Source organism: Ceratotherium simum, chromosome 6 (genome assembly GCF_057802395.1).
Source record: "Ceratotherium simum simum isolate JZ-2026a chromosome 6, ASM5780239v1, whole genome shotgun sequence".
Taxonomy (NCBI): Eukaryota; Metazoa; Chordata; class Mammalia; order Perissodactyla; family Rhinocerotidae; genus Ceratotherium; species Ceratotherium simum.
This window is the reverse complement of record NC_141905.1, coordinates 59,148,196-59,160,967: the sequence shown is the minus strand read 5'-3', so window position 1 is coordinate 59,160,967 and position 12,772 is coordinate 59,148,196.

The window sequence follows — 12,772 nt, the reverse complement described above, 5'->3', positions numbered from 1 at the left end:
TTTCTGGGGATTCTGGAAAGTCTTGTCCCCTCTGCCCCTGGGGAAATATTGTCCTTAAGATGGTGAATATAATTAAGCAGGTGATACCTGAGAACAGAGTTCCACCTCTGGTGCAGCCAAATGGAAGGATGAAGCCCCCTGCCAAGTCTAGACAGCTGACCCCAACTCCAGAGGAATTACACCGGGCCTATGAGTGAGGGTCCCCAACTTCACCTCACTAATCCCTGTCTGCTTCATCACTTCTGAAATGCTTATCATCTGCCAGAGGATTATCATTTCATGTGCTGCTTGTCATCAGGCTGTTAAACTTCTTGCTCTCATATATTCATTTTTGCCATCCAGATTTTCCATCTCATTGTCTCCTGTCTGCAGTGCAGAATTGAAAAGGAGCCTCCGAGACTCTTGCCAATCCCAACGCAGTTTTTCTCTCCTTTTGGAATGTGAAATTGAACAGGAACAAAGTGGGGAGCAACCCTGTCCTGGCCCCCCCATACCCCATGGGCTCAGGGTGGGGAGTGCCTGCAGACAGACCCATCTCCGGAGCGAAGCACAGACTATGACCTCAGTACAGTTCCAAGAGAGAAGGGAGACAGGAAATTCTGACACCACTACTTGGTGTAACTCGGCATCACTTCCTGGCCCGAGTCATTAGGAAATTATCTGTTGCTTTTAATGTCTTTGTCTCACCAGACTGTGAGCTCCCAAGGACAGAGATAATAATAGCACTAATAGCCACCATTTATTCAGCTCTTACTCTGGGCCACGCACTGTTCTAAGTATTTAATATACATAACCTCATCCAATCCTCATTACAGCTTGGTGAGCTGGATGCTGCCAGTGTCTTCATTTTGGAGATGAGGATGCTGATGCGCAGAGAGGTTAAGGGACCAACTGGCTCAGGGATGGAGCTAGAATTTGAATTCAGTCCGATGAGCTCCAAAGACTCTGTTCTTAACCCCAGCACCAACCACAGTGCCCATCACACAGTGGGTGTTTAAGAAAAGGTGGTGAAAGGAACAAGTGGGTAAATGAATGCCTTCTCCCTGCTTCCACCGCTTCGCTCAGGCTCAGCCTGTGCAAACCTCCCACTGCTCCACCAGCTCTTCCCAGCAGAGCGACTCTGCAGCCTGGCTCTTCCAACCAGGCCTCAGAGCTGTGCCCTGATTTCTGCTGTGAGGACCTGGGCCTGGTGCTTTCTGTGTTGCTACGAGGTACCAGCGAGCGTGCGTGATTCTTGGGAAGAGCTGGTCATGGCTCTGCACAGTGGTCATGGCTCTGCACAGTGAAGTGTTCAGAGGACAAGAGGCAAGAGAAGCCTGGATGCTCTGCTGAGACTCTTGTGGGTGTGGCCATCACAGGCGTAGGGCAGGTGAATTGGATCACCCCATCCCATCAACATTTCTCCCTTTTTTTACCACCTGCCCTTGGGTCTTGGCTTTGAGGAAAGAGGCAGAAAGTAGATGTGAGCAGAGGACCGGTCTCCTGGGTGCCCCACTGAGAAGGACATAGCGTGCCTGGATCTCTAAAGGAATCAGAGCCTCAGAGGGCAGGAGGGCTCCTAAGGGTGACCAAGATGTAGAGGGACAAGATGGGCTGTGGAGCCAGGCAGACCTGGCACTCCTTCCTCGTTGGGCGCCCTTGGACAAGTCTCTAACTCTCTCTCAGCTTGCATTTCCTCATCTGTAAAAGCAGGACAGGAAGTCCTACCTTAATCGTGAGGATGAATAAAATGTAAATATGTAAAGGCCCTACCTGGTTCTCTCTAGGCCTGGCCTAGGAACTGGCCGTGTCTTTCCCCTCTGGCCCTTCCAGTGGGTCTGAAACAAGCATGACCTAGAATGGTGGTTAAACGCACAGGCCCTCGAGCCAGGCATCCAGGGTGGGGGTCTCAGCTCTGAAGCTTAACAGCTGCGTGGCTTTGCCCAGTTTTTCTCGATGCTTCGGTTTCTCCAGCTATCAGATGAGATGTTTAGTTGCCCCTCCCTCACAGTTGTTGAGAGGATGAAAGGAGGCAGAGAGCTCGACAAGTGTTCCTGGAACTAGTTACAGCACAGCAGCAGCAGTAGGGTGACTTTATGAAGACGCCCACCTCACCACCAGGAGACTGGGAGGTACTGTCACCTGCTCCGGCCAGAGTGAGAAGACCTCTCCTCCTTCCCCACCCCTTGCTCCGGGGTACCTGGCATAAAAGACCCCAGGATAGAATTGCAGCCCTTAGAATCCTGTGCCCTCCCTCAGAATGACCAGATCCCCTGTCCCCCCATAGGAGAACACATCTGCCCTAGTGAAGACTCAGGGACTAAGGCCTGGGGCACTGCAGAGACAGATGGGTGGGAATCCCAGTTTCATTACATGTAACCTTAAGCTGGTGACTTAACCTCTCTGGGTCTCAATTTCCTCATCTGTAAAATGGGGAGAATCATGGTATCCCATCTCATAGAGTTATTGTGAGGCTTAAATGAGAGAAGGCATTTAACTCATTTAGAATAGACCATGGCAAGTTGCGAGAACTCAGTAAAGTTTAGCTAAAACCTTTTCCATTTGTACGGCACTTTACAGTTTATAAAGCTTTTCACAAACATTCTCTCCTCTTGACAATCCAATCATAAAGGCAGACCCCAGGGGCCCTCAAAGTCATCAAATGCCCAGCCTTCCAAGGCAGGAATTATAGCCGTTTGACAGAGGAACCCAAGGCTCCGAAAGAACACACGACAGGCCCACGGCAGGGCCAAGCCTCGTGACACCGGAAAGCGTCTTCTTCATCACGGTGCCAGGCTATTTCCCAACCAAGGAAAAAAAACCACACCCATGAAGGCGTTTAATTTTGTTACAGCCCTGGGGATCTAAGTCACTTCTTTGCACTGGCTCTCCTGGGTAAACAGCTCTGCTACGTGTCACCTCCGAGAGGAGGCCACTGTTACAAGGCCAAGACTTGGATGTTGACATGCTGGGAACAGTTGCCCACCCATTTTCACCCTGGAAATAAATGCCTGGAGGCTGGCCAGAGGCCGGGTGACCTCAGTATAGAAGATAGCAGAGTTCTGTTGACTAACGCCACAACGTGGAGGCAAATGGCCCCTCCTCTGTTGTTTTCCAGTATATTCTCCCTATTAAAATGCAGGCTGCATCAATCCTGTTGGAAATTGTGCTCTTGCACGTGTTACGAAAGCTGGGATTGTCCTCACGTTCCCCAAACACTTGTTGGCTGACCCAAGGGATCCCTTTAGCTAAAAGGCTCAAAGGCCTGAACGATCCCTCAGTTTCAAAAGACATCCTTTAAAGAAAGCAGCCAAAGCTAACCCCAGGCCTCAAGAGACATGTCTTCTATCCAAGAGAGCAAAGAGTGAGAAATTCTGATAGCCCCAAACAGAGAACCTTCTAGTTTATTCTAAGAGAATGTGATCATTAGCCTCCCAGCCCCACCATGGAGCTGCCCCAGGCCACTATGTCCCCAAATGTGTTCCATGGAATATTCCAAGGGTGTGAATAAATAGGCATTGGGGCAGGGGGCTCCGTTGTTAAATAAGTTTGGGAAACTTGGGACTAAAGAAAGGTAAACCAGTGTCCTTCCTTCTCAAACCTTTGAAAATGCTCATGCAGATGAGCTACAAGAGAAGGATCCAGAACACAATGCTTCCCAAACATGTTTGACAACCCTCACCAGAAGACTATTCAATTTGGCAATATCTGGCAACATTGTGGTGATGCCAGAAATGCCCCGCCCCATCTGGAGAACTCCGTAAAGGCAGGGATCTGCCTTGCACATCTTTGCTGCCCCCATAGCACTTGGCACACACCTGGCCTACAGTAGGCAGTAGTAAAAGTTTGTTGAATTTAATTGCCTTCTAAAGCTGTTTGTCAGTAGCTTTCCGAGGTCTTTGTCCTTGGAATTCTTGGAACAGATTTTAAAGTTCCCAAGTGTCCCTGATTACTTAGAACAGTAGAAACTTTTGCCTCAATTAAATGCAGCTTAAATTCCTGCCCAGGACGTCACTGGCTTCTGAGAACTCCTCCCTGGGATCCTGGCCCTCACTCTTAGAGGCAAGAGAAGAGCAATCAGCCACACGAGTTCAAGACCCAGCTCCTCCCTTCCCTGTGTGTGGCCTTGGGCAAGACATACTCCGTTTCTCATCAGAAACAGGGACTTGATTACTTCTGAAGCTCACATTGAGGATTTAATGAGAATGGAAGTGATGTATCTGGCACATAGTGGGAACTATCTTGAACATTAATTTCTTTCCTTGTCACACTTCCAAAGGCCTGAGTAAGTTACAGAGACAAATTCAGCCTAAAGGGTTGGGAAGGACCCTTGTGGAGGAGAAAAATGCAAACCTTTAACTGACAATTATTACAAGTGCCAAGGAAGAGCTCCCAAATGTTGACTCCACAAACAGCGAAGTTATATATATCTCAGAGCCCAGAATTGATTTCCAGCTGAGCCAGCCCAGCTTCCAGAGGCCCCCGACTTGAGGGAAGAGATTTACACTAGGTCAAAAACCACAGAATGCCTACTCCCTAGCCTGAGGTTTTAGCAAATAATTCATAACCCCCATCACCAAACTCAGCATCCTCTTCAGAGCACTTAACCTATGCTGTGCAGTCTGCAGCTTACAGCCAGCAAACAGAGGTGGACACACCTGGCCCCACTCAGCCACTCAGTAGCTGTGTGATTTGAGACAAGCTAGCATCTTTGAGCCTCAGTTTCCTCACCTATGAGAATCATAATGCCTACCTCCTGAGAAAGTTATTACAGAGATTAAATGAACTAGAGCAAAATGAAAGGACCTCATAAACTGGAGAGTGTTCTGCCATTGAAAGAGAAGCGGTTACGAGGCTATTTCTTAGAAGAAGTTCAGTGAGTGCCCAGGGCATCTGGCGTGTCACGTGGACGGCCCAGCACTAGGAGGCTCGTCTCTCTGGATCCCGCAGCAAAGGCAGTGCTGGGAGTGGGAGGAGGGAGGAGCAGGCCTGGCTGGTCTTGGGTGTTACTAACTCTGCTGCTATACCTGCGAGCAAGCAACCCTCCAGGTGCCTGGGAGGTGAGCTTTGTGAGTCCCTGCCGCTTAACCTCTGCCCCATCTCTGAGTCTTCACCCACAGCTCAGGACTCAGGTAACTGCACACCCCAGGGTGCCTGGTTTGCACCTGTTGTCCCCATGTATTTACAGATAAAACTCCCTTTTACTCTCAAAAATGCCCGGTTTGGATAATAGCTCACATGGCTCCCGAGGGGCATGTCACTCACAGCCAGGTGCACCTCCCCAGCAGGACATTCAGGAGCAGCAAAGGGCACAGACAAGCCGAGTGTGGCTGGGAGATTCAACTGTCGTGGGCAGGTTGGGTGGGCCTTTGCCAGGACTCGGCAGGCAGAGCCGGGGATCAGGCAGGCACTCCCAGGTTACTCATGCGGAATAAAGGTCCCCTCTCTATGCCACTACCTTGCCCTGGCCACCCGTCCAGGTGACTTCCTTCCCTGGAGATTTTGCTGACTTCTAGCCCAGCACCCCCTCCAACCAGGGTATGTTCCCTGCCTTCTTTGAATAAAAGTGACCTCTACTGAGCACGTTCTACATGCTGAACGTGGCTCCGGGTGCTACCCTCATGCTGTCCTCACACAGCCCATTGAGTTACGACACAGTGTCTCCACTTTACAGTTAGGGAGACTAGGACTGGGAAACCACACTGGGGAGAGGGAAAGAGGCAAAGGAACAAAAGTGCTCAGTTTTTAATTACTACTTGGTGAATGAATGGACATGAAGATGAGACGGGAAATTGGCAGGGAAGGCAAAGAGGAAAGAAGAGAGACGGAACCATCTAAGCTTTCAAATAGCTGACTACTACGCTCTGATGGCAATGTCGCTAATCCTTGTGGAGTGAACTGTGGAATCTTCACTCATCTTCGAGAAAACAGATGGTCAGAGAAGGTAAGTGATTTGCCCAAAGTCACACAGCTCGGGAGTGGTAAAGCTGGAATTCAAACCGGAGTTTCCTGATTCCAAGCCCAGAGCACTTGCATCTACACCACACTGTCTTTTTATTGAGTGGGACCCCTAGCAGATATCTCCACTAAAAACTCCATCTGAAGACTTTTTATGGGAGTTTTCTCTTACAGCGGATCTTCTGAGATGGTGGCAGTGGGGCATGGGGAAAGGGTCAGGAGAAGGAGGACATCCACCCCACTCCACCGAGGCCTGGAGGGAGGTCGCTGTGGCCTGTTTAATCCAGGCACTCATTACAAAACCCTTCCTAGGGCACCCCTCTCTGAGCCCCCGAGCCTGGGCCAGGGAGGTGGTCTTGGCCCTGCCCTGCCGACAAAGGCTCCCCTAGAGAACTTCTGCTATTCTCTCAAATAGAAATCCTAACTGTGAACTTCTTGCCCATCCCACACGGACACGTTCTAGTCCCCCATGGAGCAACCTTCCCTTTCACGTTCAATCCCACAAGTGCTAAGTGAGCACCAACTGTGTTCAAGGCACCTGGCCAGGCTTTGGGATGACTGGGACCCAGCCCCTGACTCAGGCCCTGTTCTAACGGAAGGGACAAGGCAAATGCATTCTCCAGAGGCCTGCAATGCCAGGCAGGAGAAGAAAAATGCCGAGGAAACCATTTTAAAAGAAGAAAAGTCTACATGCACAAAATCATTCCTGGAAATGATGCATTTGGTTATGTACATATTTGTTAACCTACCTCTGTGATTTTGTGTGTGTGTGAAGATCAGCCCTGAGCTAACATCCATTGCCAATCCTCCTCTCTTTGCTGAGGAAGGTTGGCCCTTGGCTAACATCTGTGCCCATCTTCCTCTACTTTATATGTGGGACACTTGCCACAGCATGGCTTGATAAGCGGTGTGTCGGTCCATGACCAGGATCCGAACCCTCAAACCAGAGGCTGCAAAAGTGGAGAGTGCGAACTTAACTGCTACGCCACAAGGCCGGAGCCCCCCTCTGTGATTTTTAAGTGTTTTAAAGAAATTTTTTTCCAAATAAAATCTTTCCCAGAACCCCAGTATCTTACAATAACAACAAGAATGATAATGATGCTGTGAAAAGATTAAAGCAGAGTTTTTGTGGTTGAATGAGCATTCAGCTGTCACCCCTTGGACACCCCTAAACCCAGATTGAGAACTCTCAGTCTGTACAATGACGGATCATGCAGCCACTAAATGATTCTTATAAGGGCTAGGTAACAACAGAAGAAAATGATGATATAATGATGGAAAAACCAGGAACAAAATGCCAGGTGCACTTCGGCTCCTGCTGAGGAATTACACATCCAGGTGTGAGGAGTGGGGTTTCAGCTGATTGTAACATAAATTAATTGTGTCTTGTAAGGGGAGAGAGGGAGCCCGTCTGCGCTGTTTGGGGGATGCAATGAAAGGAGGATTTCGCAGGCGGGGGTTGGAGGAGCTGGGGCAGGAACCAGCATCTGTAGATAAAGGGACCAATTGAAAAGATACCTGGGGACTGTGGAGTCTGAGGTTTAAATGGAGCATAGAGTGTGAGGAGGGAAAGTGGAGGAAAGAGACGAATGAACCAGAGTGTAGAAGGGATCCCCCCATCACCGGCTGTTTCTCTTTGATTTCCAGCCAGCAGAGAGCCATGTTTCTGCGCACAGGAGGTGACACGTGGAGCTGTCCCTGTTCCCTGGTGGAAAGCGAATCCAAGGGTTGCCCCTGGGTGGTCCCTTGGGGAAGGAGCTATCCTCTCTGAGGGTGGGTCTCTCTGGGAGCCAGGGCCCGGGAGATCCTGGCCAGGGTCATTGGCAAGCCCGGACTGGAAGGCCCTGGAGGCCCTGGGAGCCTTGGAGCAGAGGCTGGTTCAGGGGCCGCCATAAGAGGGCAGGAGAGGGCTGGTAATGGGCCAGCGCTGCAGGCTCTGCATGTGTGCTGGCCTGGTCTGCAGCGGGAGGCCCTGGGCGCCCACGCTGGCCTGGAGTCCGGGTGGGCTGGGGTGTGGGAAGGAGAGGGGGAAGGGAGGATGAGCAAGGCTAACACTGTCCTTTGGGGCGAACGCCATAACGGCAACTGGACTCTGTCCAGGCCTGGGTTGGAGTCCCAGCTGAACCACTTCCTGGCTGTGTGAGACTGGACGAGTTAACTGACCTCTTTGCACCTCATTTCCTCTTTGGCAAATTAGGAGACATTAACAGCAAGATTCTCAAGAAAGAAGGCGAGGGACAGTCCTGTGTTCAAGGCACCAAGCCAGGCTTTGGGATGACTGGGAGCCAGCCCCTGACTCTCAGCTGCCAGGCCACACGCCTCTAGCCTTCTTCCTCTCGCTCCAACCCCAGCACTTTCCCAAGCAACACCAGGAAACAACTTGCCCACCAACCCCCTGACTGCTAGGAACGCAGCCTCCAGCCTGCTGGCGTGTGCCATGGGGTTTGGGGGCCCTCCAGGAATTCCTTCCAGCTTCAGGACCCCACCGGAGACCTAAGATCCCTGTATGGGCCACTTCAAAGTTTTCTGTCTCTAGGAATGCCGGGCCACCCCACCCCTGGGCTAGAAGCTTGGGCCCCTCCCTCTCCCCAGCCCCCTGTAGCCTATCACCAAGACACGCTTGTCTCACCCCTTCAGGTCTCTCGCTTCTGTCCTGCTTGATCTCATTCTCTTGTCTGGATGACTCCAAAAGCCCCCTGTTCACAGCTTGCCCCTCCAATCCATTCTCAAAAGACTGTCAGAGTGTCTTCCTAAAACACCAGTATGATCATGTCATTCCATTGCTTAACCTCCTCAGTGCTCCCCATCACCCCCAGAATAAAAATCACACACCTTAACATGGCCCACAAAGTCTAGCCCACCTCTTCGGCCTCATCTCTCCATACTTCCTAAGGATTCGAGGTTCACAAATGTGCACTGCTCTCTCTGGCCTCTGGGCCTTTGCACATGCTGCTACTTTTCCTAGCAAGCTTATCTCCAGCCTCCCTTCTCTTCCTCCATCTCCTCCCACCCTTCTCCAGCCAGCTCCTACGTGTCTATCACGTCTCCACTTAAACCTCACATGCTCTAAGAAGTCCTCCTGTCCCCTCTCCCCAGGGCCAGGTTAGGAGCCCCTGCCCTGTGCCCCTTTGCTCCCTCTGTCCCCCTGTCAAAGCAGCAACCCCTTTGGATCATCCATTGCCCCACTCAGTCACAAGCTCCACAAGGGCAGGAATCAAGCCTGAATCACGAATCGTGGCAGCCCCAACCCTTAGCAGTACCTGGCCCGTGGTAGATAGATGCTCTAGAAAAGTCTAAATGAATGAATGAACAAATGCACACATGCGGTGAGACCAGGTAGTGGACCATTTGTACAGGAATAGAAGCCATGGTCCTTGAGGACTACGCTCCACCCTGGACGCTCAGGATAGTGCAAGTCTTCTCTGTCCCCTTCCCTGCTCTCCTCTATGTGGCACATTCCTTTTCCTATAGAACACCCTTATCCCAGAAACGAGCTGCGAAGAATCTTGGAACCCAATTAATTGATGTAATAAAAACAACCAGAGCTAACATTTAAATGCCCCAGGCACTCTGCTAAACTCTTTACAGGGGACACTATATTTAATCCTCAACAAAAGCCATACAAGGCTGCTGTCCCGTTTCACAGATTGAGAAGCCAAGGCATGCAGAAGGTACGTGGTTTTCCCAAGGTCACACAGCGGATTCATAGAGACGTGAGGTTACAGCTCAGACCTCCACACTCTGGGGCCAGGACTCTCGCCCTCACCACTCTGCCTCCTCTGGACAGCCTCCAAGCCCAGAGGATGCCACCCTTTTCTTTCTTCCTGACACCTTACCGCCTGCACACCCTGAGATGCTCCCTGAAAGCTGAGCTCTTCTCCTGCCCTTGCAAGACCCCACAGGCGCTCACAAGGCCCTGCGCTCCATCACAGTTCCTGCCCCCGAGACTGCAGCTGTCAGTGAGCTACAGCTCTCCCCGTAATGAGCTCAGATCCTCCAGGGTCTCCACTGGGACTGTTTCACAGCCGCCAGGGTCTCATCCCAAACCCCTCTCCACCCAGCGGCCCTGTCTCCAGCTGCATCCCCTCCCCCCGTCCTTTTGTGTGCCCCAGTCCCTGGCATGGGATGTCACCTGGAGGGGCTTCAGAGCACCTGGCACAGAGGTTTTCCAACTGAGCCCCAGGGGCCTGGGCAGGCGCCTGGGGGAGGACCTGGGGGGGTGGGGGCAGAGAGGAGCCCTGGGCCCCCTCCTCCACCTCATCTAGAGAGGCTCAGCTGTCTATCTGTTTCGCGTAACAGAATTCCCTGAATGCGTTCCATTGAAAAAGGTTTTTTCTGACTGTAAGAAAGCCTTCAAGCCCCTAAAGTGGGCTCAGACCCTCAGCAGGGTCTGCGCTCTTTCAAGCCTCCGGTCTTAACATTAGCACGAGGGAGACGGATTCCATCCTCTCCCCTGTTGTCACCTTGTGGATATTTATAGCATCACTGTGTCCACCAGAGAGCGTAATGGGCTTTTTAGGCTAAACCAATTAAACTCTCCTCCCGTAAGTCATGTCTGCTGGATGGCTTCTGCTGCCCTTCTCTGGACTTGTTCCATCTTCATTATCTCAGCTCTCCATGGCGAGGGGAGGGCATGGCCCGGGAGTTCACACACTGGTGACTGGGGGATGTCTGCCTCTCTTTCCAGCCCCACTGCGTCCTTCTGCCCCAGCCGCCACTTCTGCCACTTCTCGTTCCCTGGCTGGATGGGCATGCTCCAGACGTGGGCACTGCTGTCCACCCCCCTGTAAACCAGGAGGCAGAATAAACTCAAGGAGGGGTCATTGGTCTTTCCCTCTTTTTTTTCTTTGCTCCCTCCGATCTACAAATACCAAGCATCTAAGCCTACGGGAACCACACTGGGCTGGCACCATGAGACTGCAACATGCAAAGATGATTGAGTTCTGGGATGTGCCCCCAGGCCCTACAGTCTGGTGGAAGCTGGTGTGAAGCCTTTCCCAGTGGTTGGCTGTGATCCCAAGGGCTCGTGAAGATAATGCAAGGGACCCACTCACTTAAAGGCGATGATACTATGTTCCCATTTCTTTTCTAAATCAATAATAAAATATTTACTTTTTAAAATGGGATGGAGTGAGTGCTCTGAAGGCATATGCCGAGAGAGCTCACCTACCCTGAGTAAGTTGAGATCAGATTTGCCTGTGGCTCAGTCTCCAGCACATTGGCTCATCACTCAGCCGATCGCCAAGAACCATCCTGGAGGTTTTCACCATCAGGCAGCATTAAATTCTTTTTATGTTTAGTCATACTCAATGTAATTTACCCCCAGTATGGACCATTGGTTTAAGACAAGAAGCAGAAGGACCTCCAAGGTGGAAATACAATATCAACTTAATGAGGAACATAAGAAACAGAATAATTCTCAAAATTTTCCTACTACTCCACAAACCAATGCTAGGAAGGGAAAACACACTGTGGCAATTATAGCCAATTTGACTGTTTTATTTGTTAAGAATAAAGATGACCCACTTCTGTAATGTATTTTTGGAAAGTGCTTGCAAATAGCAGTTTCAAACTTTCTCTTTAATCTCAATATCCAGTGGAATAAAACTCTTTACCTTTAAAAAACTAGTTGATTTTTCAAAACACAAAAATTTCAATAACTCCAAATAAGAGATCCTAAAAGCATTTTTTATGCTGCAACTTATAATTACAACCTGCATTTTAACATATTTATGAAACATATATCAAATTGAAAGTTGTCAACAAATCACTTTTTTACATAATTAATTATAAAGTAAATTAAATAGTGTTTATCACTTATTCAATGGGGAAAATGCCCAAATTCATCTTTAAACATTATGGATATAATTAAAGTGTAATTAAAGTAAGGCTTATAATAGAATCTCTAATAATACACTGATCTAAAATTACATTATTACATTTAAAAATCACTCTCTTACATACCACAGAAAAATTACAAAATGAGTTTTAAAAATTCATTAGTGTTCTCTAAAAATTCATTAGTTTTCTAAATATTTTTGGTTTTCCTCTTTTTGGGTCCCATGGTAGATTTGCATTTTTAAGGCCCCTTGTGGTTGGATGAGGTCACATGCCGCCTTTGGGCCAATGAGTTGGGAATGGAAGATTCTCGACACTCCAAGGCTCTTTTTCCCTCTGGCACAGTGACTCACACCATTTGAGATGGTGGCTGTTCCATCAGCCACCAGGCTGTTCCCTGAGCCACCATGATGAGCACAGCACTCCTGTTGACCCATAATGGACATGTCAACTGAGCAAGAAAGAAAACTGTGTTAAGCCACTGAGATTTGGAGGTTGTTTGTTACTTTATCTTAACCTAGCCTACCCTGACTGATACAATTCCCAAGTGGGAATATGTGAGATTATCTATCATTTTATCCCTAGAAATAAAGAATCTCTGTCACTAGGAATAATAGTGTAGTGGGTCAAGCTTGGGCCTTGGGGAAAAACACTTCTATGTCTGAATCCTGGACTAGCCACTTACTAGCTATGTGGCTTGGGCAAGTGACTTAACCTCTCTGAACTTTAGTCTCTTCATCTTTAAAAAAAGGATGCATGATACCCACTTTGATTGGCTATTAAAAGGATTAGAAATAGCATATGGAAAAGGTCCTGCACCAAGACTAACACACAGACACTTCAGAAATAGAAGCCATAAACTTCTTTTATGCTTATCTGCCCAGCACCCCTTTTCCATGTCCCTTTCTTTTGACAAACGACTCCTCCCCCTGTCCAATCGTGTGATCCTAGTAAGGCTGCCAATCATAGTGGCCTGTGCCCTGACTGAAAGGATGGG